At 38.2% G+C, this 13,525-nt stretch overlaps 2 long non-coding RNA genes and 1 pseudogene across 3 annotated transcripts; 2 read left to right on the top strand and 1 right to left on the bottom strand.

Annotated features, from left to right (window-relative positions):
* Window positions 1-1,502: 1,502 nt before the first annotated feature.
* LOC149049056 (uncharacterized) lies at window positions 1,503-5,273 on the top strand. Its single transcript, XR_016185181.1, has 4 exons — window positions 1,503-1,539; window positions 2,901-2,968; window positions 3,450-3,483; window positions 4,750-5,273. It is a non-coding gene; the product is annotated as an uncharacterized LOC149049056 (long non-coding RNA).
* A 125-nt stretch (window positions 5,274-5,398) lies between these two features.
* LOC149049055 (guanylate-binding protein 6-like) lies at window positions 5,399-12,790 on the top strand (annotated as a pseudogene). The gene is made up of 9 exons (XR_016185177.1): window positions 5,399-5,703; window positions 6,809-6,964; window positions 7,410-7,587; window positions 7,676-7,938; window positions 8,523-8,809; window positions 9,253-9,504; window positions 9,728-9,850; window positions 10,122-10,169; window positions 10,467-12,790. The product of XR_016185177.1 is annotated as a guanylate-binding protein 6-like (transcript).
* LOC149049054 (uncharacterized) lies at window positions 7,496-13,509 on the bottom strand. The gene is made up of 3 exons (XR_016185193.1): window positions 13,241-13,509; window positions 8,401-8,605; window positions 7,496-7,812 (listed from the first exon to the last, which is right to left on the bottom strand). It is a non-coding gene; the product is annotated as an uncharacterized LOC149049054 (long non-coding RNA).
* Window positions 13,510-13,525: the final 16 nt, after the last annotated feature.

Below are 13,525 nucleotides of genomic sequence, written 5' to 3'. Positions count from 1 at the left end.
CATTTGTTGTGTTTAGCCATTCAGTTGCAAGACTATCCGTAAGGTGCTTCCAGTCCATGGGTGCTCCATAGCCCAGCTGGCAAAAAACACACGACATTATCTTGGTAAAAGGATGCCAACATCGAGATGCATAGATGCATCGATGCATAGACTACAGAGACTAAAATTTATTAACAACATAAACCAACTTGATTAGCGTGACATGATTTAGTAGTTGACTTCCGTTATGCAGGCCGGTGTGTACTGGGTACGAAGTAAATATTTATTTCCTAAAAGAACTTGGAGTTCGGAATTCACATTCGGCTTTGTAAAGCTATACGAAGCGTTGGAACTCCATCTGTCGAATTGTTTGTTGTCTGGTGGTCGGTGACCTAGTTATAGTTAAAGTAAATACCTTTTCATCGACTCTAATTGAAGCACTCCTTGACTGCCGACTCAAACTGTTGCTAGTCACGGAACACGAACATCGTGACCACTGGACAAGTCGCTCGGCTCACGGTAGGGGAACCAGTACTGAATATGAGCTGTCTTTCAGTTTCTTTCCACTGACAAAAAGCGTTTACTAAAATGTGAGTGATAGCAAAGTGTACAAAGTAATTTTTGTGAAAGATTTCTGCCACAGAAGTCAAACAGGATAAAAATAACCGAGGAAAAGTGGGGTTTGATATTAGTTTATCAACAAGTATTTGAATCAGCCACGAATTCCGGGAAAAAGAGAAAATGGAATATTTGTATTACTTTCCAGCCTACTACAGTGAAATAAATGATAGTAAATAATCTGTTTCTGAAAGGTAACTTTGAATTATCACTTTTCTTTCCTTCGCCGCAACAGATATGGAGAATCTATTTTCGCTTTCAATTTTCCTTCCGGTCTCTTCATTTCTTCGAGCGGTGTTTGTTTGTTTGAATTGATCGGTATTATCCGTAGGCTCTGAATCGTCACTTATACAATGACAGGGTTCTTGGAACAACACCTCAAGAATTATTTTCTCTAACACTGACTTTTGATCTCAAAACTTGTCAAAGTATGATGTTTATATGTAATCCTATGGGTCAGAGACAAAGAATTAAGTATTAGGGAAAATTTGCATAACTCTGCGTGGGTTAATGTGCATCAAGACTTCATCTGTTTGAAGTTTTTGTGTCGGCCAGTGTTTTATTTTCTCAAATATAAGTTGTAATCACGATTAGAATCGTATAAAGAAGGTATTCAAGCGACCACTGACGGAGAAAAGCGGGGTTATCGCCGGTACAAGAACTTTGCCACTTCTTCGTCTCCATCCGCTCTCAAATTATACCCAGTAATCTCCTCTTCAACATTTTCAGGATCTCTGTCTGTAACGTTGTGGCTTTGTACAGCAACAAACGGGTCTTGTAAACATAAACAAACGATACTTTTAATCCATAAGTCGGTTCACTGAAGACTCGAGTACAAGATCGCGAGCACATGTAAAATCTGGCATCCTATTGGATAACAACTATCACGTGACGTTACACTGTCTACACGTCGACTCCTCTGTTTTTTTTTGGCTGTCGCAGGTAAATCATCTCTAATGTTTAGTTAGCCATAGGCCATATATCTGGTGGCTTCCAAAGAAGCCGTCAACTCTATTTGAGTTTCGTTATTGTACTCAGAGTTGATCTGTTAAGCTTGTGGCGTGATCTTTCTGCGTTCATGAAGCAGTCTTAGAGTCGGTCACATGATTTGCCGAATGTTTTCGCTTCAAAAAAGGTTCTTGAAGCGCAACAATGTTTTCCTAGAAATAGGCATCGGGAAAAAATATGTTCCCAATTCAATTGAGGTAAAAATGAATATTTGATGTCGTAAACAGAGTAACGCAACAACTAATGGCCAGAAGCGACAAATTATCCTACAGCTGATGTACCTAAAAAAGGTAAAAGAAGCATATCGTCAAAAACGAAAGAAAATACAAATTTTACGAAAGGAAAAATTTATATGTACAATATCATCTATTACGTGGCTGATAGGTGTACATCTGCTTTACACAAAGTGTTAACTATGATCACAGGAGGTAACCATTTCTGAGAAATTGTATTTTCCTGTAAATTGATAACGATTGCTGTCGTTGAAAGCTAAGAAATGCTTCTACTCGATTGACTGATGTTTTTATCTAGCTTTTTCATTCAGGTTTTGTGGATCTTTTTTTTCAGCCGGTTATTGTATATTTCTGTCACTTCCTCAAGCTTTCCTTCACCACTACCTAATAGTCAATTTCTGTGAAATTTTAAAAAAAGAAATTTGATTGCTTTAAATACTGTTTTCAGCAAAAAGAGGGTATCGGCGTAATTGCATGTTTAATTCACTGCAAACATCGACATCGCAAACAAATATCACGAGTATGATTACAGACCGAATCGGATGACACGAAGTCTTATAACCAATTAATCATGAAAATTACAATTTCCGAGAAAAGAAGAGTAGCCAAGTTTTTCTTTTAAGTGCTATTTAGTTTATTTAAACCACAACTTTGAATGTGATTGACCGATTGAACTGTCCGATAACAACCTGTTCGATAACAAATTGCATCTAGTGGCTTCCAGAGAAGCCGTCAACGTTATTTGAGTTTCGTTGTTGTGCTCATGGTTTCCCGTGAAATGGTTCACAAACCGAGCCACTCGCCGCTTCACTCGCGAATTTCTCAAGAGAAAGGGAACTTCATGCTGTAGATACCATGTGATTTGATCTCCGTTATTTAAGAGTCGTTTGAAATAAGTGGTTTGCTGACTGCGATAAAATTCCATTGAGTAGCCCAACTTTCAACACTTTAAACTGATTTGATTAGGTTCAGACCATCAAGTTTCCACTGCTTTTCGACTGACTCAATTTTGTGTTTAATGCATTCTTGAATGATTAAACGTTTCTAATTTTCTGTCTTTAGTGTATAGCAGAGGAGAGAGTTTGGTATCGAGAGTTGATCCTCTCAGTGGCCTTGGTCAAAAAATGGCGGTAAGCTTGAACTGACTACAATTTGTTTCATTTGAAGAAATTTTTGCTTGTGGCAGAAAAACAATTTTTGTAATTTCAAAAAGCAGTTTCGAATCTCTAGTAAGGCATAGCGATATGGGAATTTTATGAAGGGGTTGTGTCTTTGTGATCTATCAGTGTGGTTGACTGGTAATGAAAGCTACAAAACCAATAGTTGTTAATTCTTACGTATGCTGAAAGAATGAACATCAAACCTTCCTCAGTCTTCCGGCATTCTTAGCGTCACAAGAAGCAGTCTTGGTGTTATGATATATGTGTCTCGTTCAGTTAACTATCATCATTTTTTTTTGTGTGTGTGTGTGTGATCCAGCTATTTTCAATTGCAACGTCGGCCATTTATTTGTATATCCTTTTTCGATGTTTGATAAAATGTCGTGGACAGAAATACCTGAGAAACAAGTTTCTTTATATTGAATTATTTACGCTTTGTACCTACTGACAGGAATTCCAGAAAGAGAGCGGTGAACTGAGAACAGGTATGGCACCTTTATCGCCCCGAAACTGCTTGTCCAGAGTTCAAAATAATTTTTCAGCTTTTAGCTAGGATTTGTAGGCTTTTGTCTGGGCTCTTTTTTTCCCCAGCTGTCAATAAGAAATTTACGTGTATTGCTGAAACGGGACCCGTTGCCTAGCAATGACTAAAATCTTCCTGAATCAAAATTTACTCTTTCCCTTGAGAAACCTTTTCTTGTTTAAGAAAATATGTATGTATATGGTGTACATATAGTATACGTTAAATTGCTAAAATAATTTCAGCATTAGAATCTCTTCCGTGTTTGTTCAAGCGTGAAATATACAACTTTGTTCGGACAAATTGTCGCGCTTCTCCATTCACGCTATAGGAAATTCGTACAGTCAAGTACTGACTTCTATTTGAACGAGTGAGAAGGCTTTGCAAACGACACTAAACAGGATTTGGCGGAGAATAAATCTTGACTAAAGGTAGTATGTACGTGCAGAGACACAAACACGGTAATGTGACGGTGTGGTCACAAACTTGCATGTTTCACGCTTGAGCTGAATACTGTGGACTAAAATACCTTCTGTTGTACGCTTCAAATTTCGAAACTTTATACTCATTTACGTTTCCAAAAAGCTTTTGAAACATTTCTTGGCTACTTTCCTACCTGATATGAAATGTTCACCATAACATGACGGCGACTTTTACTTCAGTTGGAAGATCGATATGCAAAATAATTTCTATAAAATTTTAGTTCTTCGGTGAAAAATCGCTAACAAGTGTGCTAAAAGTTCCGGCTGCCGGCGGCAGCCGACTGTTATTTTGAACCCTGCTTGTCATTGTCACAGTCATGTGGATGTGTAAGGAAGACCCAGTAATTGCAAAGGGATCACACATGTATTCAATATAACTTCATGTGCTTGATTTTATTAAAAACTGTGTTTAGCAAAACCGGTTAGGTTAACACTTATTATCATATTATAAACTAGATGGAAGCCTGTGCAGTACCACGAATAGTTTTTTCTCGCATTAAAAGTGTAAGTTTGCTGACTGGAATTGAATCGCTGGAATATTGCCCTCTATCATAGTGACGGATGATAGTCAATTTTCCTTTCATCATTCTGAGATGTGGTGTATAAATTTTTTTCTTAACACTCATTAGTTAACTTTATGTCTCAGCTGTAATTTTTATGAAAATGCACGAAGTCAAGTCATGGCAATCGATTGTAGAGTAGGTTAGCAATACATTGCAACGGTGAGACAAACTGACTTTATTATTTAGGGGCTGTTTCGCAGAGGACTGGTGATAAAACTGCAAGAGCGATCCCTCTCTGTCTTCCTAACAATTATCAGTGGGATTCTAAGACTTGTCAATGCGTTAAAACCAATGAAGTTCGTTCTTCATTGTATGTAGTTGAAGAGGCACTTGAGGAGCTGAGGAAAGTCAAAGGTATAGGCCTATGCTTTGTCCTGAGAAACAGGAAATGAAAAATTCTGTGTGGTAGATATCCAGTTCAGATGCACTGTTGTCATGCGTAACAATGAAATAAATGATGGCCAGTGTAGACGATTTTCATAACTGTGTGGCCTAACTAGCGCTATCCTTCCATGTGCGTGTAAGCCAGGCCTCGTCAACATGAATGGAATGAATTTAGTACCATTTTAAATTGAGACTCAAGGGGCTTACTCAAATGAAAGAGGTCTATTCTATTAAGTAAAGTAATACTGTAAGCTCAGTAGGTAGCCAGTTCCTTAAAAAAATCAATCACAAAACCTCATGACTAAATGAAAATAAGAAAAAACAAACGAGAGAAAGCGAAACGAAACGAAAGGACAAGGAGAAAATACGCAAAAACTGTTGTGAAGTTTATCATTGACTTGCATGAAGATTTGAAGCGCATCAGGCCGCGCTCTATTTGATGATTTAAGGGAACGATTTTACTGCAAAAAGAAGTTGAAACAAGAGCTACCATGTGCGTGTCTGTTTATTGTTTATTTCACTTCAGTGTGAATTTGAAGCCTAATGTGGTATAGTAATGGCAATTAAATTAAAGTTTTCACCTTCCTCTGTAGAACAGGCCCAATGTGCACCGTTGCTGTCTCTGGTCCTTTACAGAAAGGAAAGTCTTACATTTTGAGTGAGGCTTTTGATCAACCAGAGGTATTCCCTCTTGGACACGAATTTGATCCGGAGACCATGGGAATCTGGATATGGATCGTGCCAGAGAAATATAAGGTGTGAAACTTAGACTTTGGAAATTTATTCCATATAAGCCACAGTAATATTTCAAATTATTAAGTGGTAGGAGATCGAATCTCCCATATTGTATGTCAAATGACGTGACTCACGATTCTATTTTGCTTAAATACCGCTCATACGTTTGCTTGCATGCGCCTTTGATATTAATAAGGAGGAAGTATCAGACGTTCTAAGGGGTTTTTGGGATCTGCAATGATGACAATTAGCATATGGCAAGTACTAGCATAGTTATTATCTTATTCTCGTGACTGTGTGCACGATAGACCTGTTGAAAAGCTAGAAAGCTTTGAAACGTTAAAGCGTGCCACAGATTAATGTGATATGTGGCATCGCTCCCTCTCTTTTCATTTTTTTTAGAATTGATATACAGACGTGCTCAAAGAAAATGTGGAGTGAAAGTGATATCTAAAAAACTTGAAATCTGATATTTGGCCCCTCCCCCTCGCCCCCGTGTTTTATCCTTCATTGTTACGCAAAACACTCGACGGTTCCGCTTGCGTGTTTCTATGGTTTCTGATAACAAAAACTAAATGAGCCTCATAGACTGGCGCAAACAGTAGTATTTTCTTGAAACTGCCTAAGTGCAAAGTTTATGACAGCATTAGTGTACCGAGAACTCATGGACAGAGCACAGACTGAGTCCCAGCGAGATTTTGGAACCGAGCCAGACTGGTCTTGATCTCTGAAGTTTCTATCATGATAGGAGACAAACATCCTGTGTGGTCGAAAGCGTTCTGCTGAACGAATGTGGGAAATATGGTAAATTTTGAGCTCAGTATTCTGACGCTTTCTAGACTTAAGGCACCGGTCATTACTTATCGCCTGAGGTGGGGGGGGGGGGGGGGGGGAAGAAGGATTTTTTATTACCTTACCCGATCCCGCCATAAGGCTATGTGATATTCTCGACCCTCCACATTTTCAACTGCAGTAAATATTCTATATGCCCCCTTTATACTCATTTGGCAACTAATGATCCTCGATCGGTTCCCACTTAAAACCAAGTGATACCTAAAAATTCTTCACCCATCCCCAGGCGAAATAAATGAATAATGAATAATGACTGGTCTCTTACCTTATTTAGGACTTAAGTGGCCAAGACGTCACCGTGGTGCTGTTGGATTCAGAGGGTGTTGACGCTGTTCGACTATCAGATATTTACTTTAACCGTTCTGTTGGCTTCCGTGCTTATTTATAACTCAAGTGGTGTTCCCACAAGGCGTGATCTCGATAGTTTGCAGTATCCTTACCATATCAATCACATTTTGTAACATGACCTAAACGGTTGCCAGTAGTGTGTACTATTCACGGTCCTTTTTTCTCTCGTCCATAACGTAAGGATCAATGGTTGTTAACATAAGCAAAAGAATTGGAAGCACGTGTTCGGATCCTGAATTTTTTTCAGGTTTCTTTTCAGCAATTGCTTTAATTGAAGCTTATTTGCGAAGACCGTTTTTTCACTCTTCATATCAAACGATATCATTAATTTCGATTCATTACATGAATAATAGAGGAATAATAATAAAGGAATGCTCTTCCCAAGAAGAAACTTAGAGCTGAAGAGATTGAAAGGTGAAATGTTCAAAATTTGATTTAGGCTCCTTACGGGTTACGACAAATAAAATATGACTTTGATTACTTTGGTCCTAATCAATACTTCTGGATTTTCTTTAATGTCGATTTAGCTTTATCTCTAAGCTGTCTGAACGAATCCATGCAAGATCTAACTGGAAAGAAACTGATAAGAAAAAAGAAGAAGAGTTCTTACACAGAACGTTTCATTTCTTTATTTGGTTGCTGAGAGATGAAGTGCCCTCCATTCCACGCGACTGCAAAGACATCAAGGATTACTTCTTGAAAAAGGTTAGAATCCAAAACAAGGTCGAGACGCCGTCTCAAAAGGTCGCAAATGGAAGGGATACTAAAGCCAAATAAATGATTCTTTACACAGGTTTTCCGTCAGAATGCTCCCCGAAGTAGGAGTGATGTACCAGATGTAGCCGAGGGCATCTAAAATGTAGTTCTTTCCTGGTTTTAATGCGTTTGCCCTATCCCCTCCTTCAACTGATCCAAATGTGTTAAACAATCCTAACACGAAAAAGGATCAATTACGGCCTCAATTTTTGAGTGAATTAGAGCAGTTTAAGAAGATGATAAAGTCCATGCTAGTCCCAAAACAAAGCAGCACTAAAGGAGAGCTTGTAACTGGAGAAGGTACTTGTTCTTGTTTATATTTTAGTTTTTGTACTTTCTCAATCTCTTGCCCGCATAAACACAGGAAACTCAAACTCGAGCGAAATCTGTCAATTGGCGTCCTTCTGTGGTATGTAAGCTCAAACGATACAGTGGAAAGTACGATTTTCTGAACTTTTTCTTCTTCAACGTTCTTTTAAAATTGCTCAAAAAATACAAATTTAAGGTGAAGGAAATCTCACAAATTACTCCCTTGGATGCAAAATGTTAAGCTTTCTTATTGGAACTTTTATGTAACATTAATAGGTGTAAGTCTATGGTGTGTCTGTTTGTACTCGAATGCAGCCACTGATAATACCTCTGAATATATATATTCTATCCTCTGGTCTCAGTTCCTAATTTGCTTATACTTTTATGTTTTTTTTTTAGCTTTCACTTTAAACCAAATTCCTTTGATGCCAGTACTACCCAATGCTATCTTACCTTTGCTTCCTTTCACAACGTTAAGACTGTAAATCTTGTCAGACTGTGCAAACTTAAAGGAGCCTCACAGTACTAAAAACTGAGAACTGAATACTGAGTACTAAGTGTTTGTTGTTTCATAGGTCTTGCCGCCCTGGTCACACATTACGTTTATCGTGCCATCAATACTCCTGATGTGGTTCCAAACGTTCAGGTCGCGTGGGATCTGTTTGTTAAAGACAAGTGTTCAGACACCATAAAGAAATGTCAACAGAAATATAACGAGCTTATGGACTTAAAACTGCCATGTGATAATGCTGAGATACATTTGTGTCACGAATACGCAATGGAGGAAACTAAAGATCTGTTCATGGCGGAAATGTCTGGCATTTCAACAACCGCAGTGGAGAAGCAACTGAGGGAACTGAAGGTGACACCCTTAAGCAGTAGCTAAGACACTGATTTTCGAAGGCCATTTATTTTGCCTTCTTCTTCACAAAGATGATCCATACTGTAAGTCTCTGCCTTGGGGAGACGGTTTCGAATAGTAAAATCATAGCTGAAGGGAGTAAGCTGATACAACATCAGTAATTGGTAGTACTCAAAGGGACTAGTCGCATGATATTAGCTGCAAGAACTTGTTGTAGAGACTTTTTTGGTAATCAGTGTTTACTGACCATTCTAGGCTCTTTTGTTCTCCTGGTAAACCGATGGTGAATTAATACACTCATTAAAGGAAGCAAGATATTAATTTTGTTTGAAAGAAAGAGGTATCCTCTACGTTTCTTCGCAATTTAATATATTTTAGGATGCTTGATAAAATTATCTTCGATTGAATTGGTTTTTTTTTCTTTCTATAAATTTCAATTTTAGAGTTTTTTCAAGAAACGGTTGAACGAATGGATGACTGAGAATTCAAGGTTAACAAGACAATTCTGTGATGATCTTCTGTTACAACTAAAAACAAAACACCTAGATCCGGTCATTGAGCAGCTTCAAGGAAGAGAAGGTTTAGATTCATTCGATGACATGCTGCACGTTTATCGACAAATCAAAGATGACTACGAGGCAAGCGCATTGGGTGCTAAAGATGCCATTGCTGAGGCGTTCTCCGACTTTCATTCCGTAAGAAGCCCTTATCTTATTCTGATCGTTCTCCAGATATTTAAGATTGATCCCTAAGTTTATATGTTAAACATAGAAACTCCCATTGGTCACCAGTTACTCAGCACTGCTTCACCATCGTTACTTTCAAATGGATAAGCTTGAAAAATGATGTTCTTTACATGTTTGACCTATAATTAAAACTCCATGGAAATTCTCACGATATTTCCATACTCTTTTACAGAAACTAGCTGCGGATACAAAACAATACCGTGATAAACTGAAACAACTGAAAGATTTTGACCAGAGAGCCGCGAGGGAAATAGCAGCAGCAGTTTTCATAGAGCGGGAAAGGATACGGCTTGAGGTACGTTATGCACACACATTGGAATTATAGACTGAACGACATAAGAGACTGACATAACGGTAAGCTCGTCAATCTCGGTATTGGTGAAGGGTTTTGGAGTTAAGTTATCCACGTACAAATGCGGTACGTTTCCATGACACTTAAATCTGAATGGGTACCAATCATGCTTTTATGTTCATTTTGAAGGTATCCTGGTTTACCTTTTCGTAGTTTATTCATGACTTGAACGATAAGGTATCCAAAGCTGCCTACTTTGTGTTATGTTTTTCAGGAAGTCAACGCTGGTTTGCAGCAGGAAAATCGAACAATGGAAAAGGAGGTATTCATCTTCGTTAGATTTCCTAGTTCCCTTGAGAAAGATGGAAGAAAACAATCGATGTCACAACCTACAAAATAACGCACGCTCCCAGTTTTCACTTTCAACTTTGGACAATAGCAATACACCTTTTTCTCCCTAATGAAATAGTCTCATTTCATCATTGCATAGTAATGAGGAGGGTTGAATTTGGCCAAGAGCAATGTTTTTCAACGCTTTTGAGTGAAGCTAAATTGTTTCCTTTATTTGTTTTCGTTGTGCATTCAGAAATACGATAGTCTTTGTTTCTGTTCTGTTAAGATGCAAATGCTGATTGCCAGATCAGAAAAGGAGAAAGCTGGGCTGCTACTGCTAAAGGAAGAAATGATGAAAAAGGAGCGCGAACAATCGCAGAATATGCAGCAGGCAGGCCTGATAGAAGCCCAGCAGCAAAGGGAAACCTACGTCAAAGAAAACCAAGCCCTTGGCGAGCGGCTACTGGAGGTGCAAAATGAAAACGAGGAACAAATGAAAGTGATGAAGAGCATTTCAGAAATGATCGTTGTACACCAAAGGGAGAAAGAGCAGCTTCTTGATCAAATGGAGACACGTTCACCTGAAGAGTTAACAGAGTCAATGAAGGAGCTAGAAAGAAGGCAATCAGAAGAAGTAAATGCTCTCCTGATAAAGATGGAAGCTCGTGTGGGTGGCATCAAATCAAGCGGCGGGGAATACTTCAACACCACACTGAAAGACGACGAGGATCTGCCAGACATGATGACTTCGAGGGCACAAATCGCTCGGGATCTACACCAAAGGTTGGCAGAAAACGAAAGAAATCAAAGGGATCTTACAACGGGTGAAATCCTGAAGCAAGTCCTCAAGTTTATGGGAGATGTTGCACCAGTGGTTGGCAAAGTAGCAGCTCTTCATCCAACGTGTTCACCTTATGCTATGCCAGTGGCCTCAGCCGTGGTAAGCATTGCCGAAGCTGCGCAGTCTCTTGACTGCAGTATCATGTAACTATTATCTCCAAGAGATTTCTTGAATACGCTTGCAAAAACAGAAAGTGCACTAGAAGTTAAATGATACGAAATTGCATTTGGGATTTCATTAAAGTAACCAGTGAAAATTATGTAGGATTAAAACTTTTTAGGGTTTTGCAAAAAAAATTAATGATTTTGATCAAGGATGACGATAACATGATGCCTAAATCGTGTCTTCAATTCTCATTTCGTTAATTCCTCTTTGTGTTGACTGCTGTTCTTGCCCTCCACCCCCCCCCCCCCCCTTTCCCCTATTCCTACCCCAAGCCCCAGTTATTCGAGGGGTAGGTAACTCTCTCCACTAGATAAATCTCTTTCCGGTGGATAGTGCAGTAAGTTTTGTTAACTCTTATCCACTGGAAATCGTGACCGATTTATCAGTTGGATAGCGTTATCCACTCAGGTGTTTAAATAAGATTAGATAAGACTCTGTAAGCTGAAGAAAAGTTCCTCTTGTGATTTGAAAAATGAGAAGAGGAATTATGCATATTTGCATTATGTATGAAAAATATTTTCTTAATAGACATTCTGAACAATCATATCTCCTGCAGGTCAATGAAAACGCACATCTAGTAAGCTCATGAACTTATCAAAATTCAAAAGGCCATAGAATATCAACACATGAACTTATCAAAATTTCTGCTGTAAAAGTCGTAATCTGGTTGCAATCTGTGGCAGGCCTTCAGCCTCGTTAAGGGCAGTTTCAGCTCTCAATCCTTGTAATGCTTGCTGAAAAAAAAATTATCTGCGTGGAATTTATTTGTGTATATTGGATAACCCTTCGATCAACTGGCGTTGAAGCGTTTGAGGGAAGTTCATTCTTGTGGCCTGTCTGCTGGGTCGGTGGGAATGTGTGTGCCTTCCATGCTCAGTGGGTTACTCTGATATAGCTCTGATTGGTCAATTGGCTGCCTTTCAAAACTTTTTTAAAGAAAAAAATTAAAATATTTTGGTCCCATAAATTTGCCAAAAATTTTGCTTTATTATTGATTGTAATTTGACCAAATACCATTTGAACAACCAGTGAATTTCATCTTTTTACTATTTAGCACTTTCAAGATAAAATGTTTAAGGTCTTAGGTTTTTATTTTTACTGAATGGAGTGTTTGTATGATCAGTTCTAAGTTAAAGATTCAAAATTCAGTATTATTCATTTATTCATGTTTGAATACAGCAATTTTAATAACTGTATTTTCAAATCATATAATTCCATTAGAAAATAAGACCTTTTTTTAACTAACTAGCTAACTAACTTTTTGGCACTGGAGCAGCTTCAATGAATGATTCTTTAATAAATAACTGTCAGATCAGTGAAAAAAAAACCTGAGTCCTTTTGTAAATAAAAAAAGGCCTTATTTAGTTATATTTAGGCTTTTTATGCTCACAAAGTTTATTTTCAGGCCAGTAAACTGTACATTGTCTATGATATACATGTCTAATTTCACCTAACTTTGTATATTTACAAGCGTGACATTCTTCAAGCTGTCACAGCGGTTACCACTGATAAACTGTCATGATCATAAGCCTTCTTTCAACTCATGCTTTAGGCAGATTAAAATTTGAAAATTGATAATAAAATGCAAAACTGAAAGAGAAAAACATGTTTCTTTGGTCCTTCTTGGAAGATGATTCAACTTGTCAAGTCATTTGAAGCCATATTTGTTCATATTGTTTGTTGACACATTTGGGACTGCTGCAATCTGGGGCAGATCATGATAATATTTCGTGACAAAATATTATAGACATTGAAAGAGACGTTACCCCCAAACTACCCGTTTACGTAGAATAAGCCATTGTCGTTTCAATTATTCGTTTCCCAATGCCCAACCGGCCTATCATTTTGAAAAAGCAAATGATTTGTGCAAACCTGCAGTGCATATCTCGATACACTAGTATTTAGTGTTTCCTTTTTCGCTTTTTAGGTATATAAGTATATAACACCCAGATGTATATGGTGACCCTACACAAATTTCGTCAACGCAAAAATCGGATGTCTCAGATGAACTAGGAGTGTTCTTATTTGAGTTTTAGGGAAAGCAGTATGCATACCTCCGACGTTAAAATGTGAGGAAAGCTTTCGAACTTCTACATTTGTTGTGTTCAGCCATCCAGTTGCAAGACTATCCGTAAGGTGCCTCTTTCTGTAGCACGTCAAAACAGTCCATAAGTGCTCCATAGCCTAGCTGGCAAAAGGCACAAGACATTGCCCTGGTAAAAGGATGCCAATATCGAGATGAATAGACTACAGAGACTAATATTTATCAACATCATAAACCAACTCGAGCTGCGTGACATGATTTAGTAAAAGACTTCCGTTTCGCAGGCCGGTGTGTA

The sequence above is a fragment of the Pocillopora damicornis genome, chromosome 3 (assembly GCF_964200805.1).
Source record: "Pocillopora damicornis chromosome 3, jaPocDami1.2, whole genome shotgun sequence".
Classification (NCBI taxonomy): Eukaryota; Metazoa; Cnidaria; class Anthozoa; order Scleractinia; family Pocilloporidae; genus Pocillopora; species Pocillopora damicornis.
Note: the sequence above shows the minus strand (reverse complement) of the source record. Positions and strands in the feature narration are given on the sequence as shown.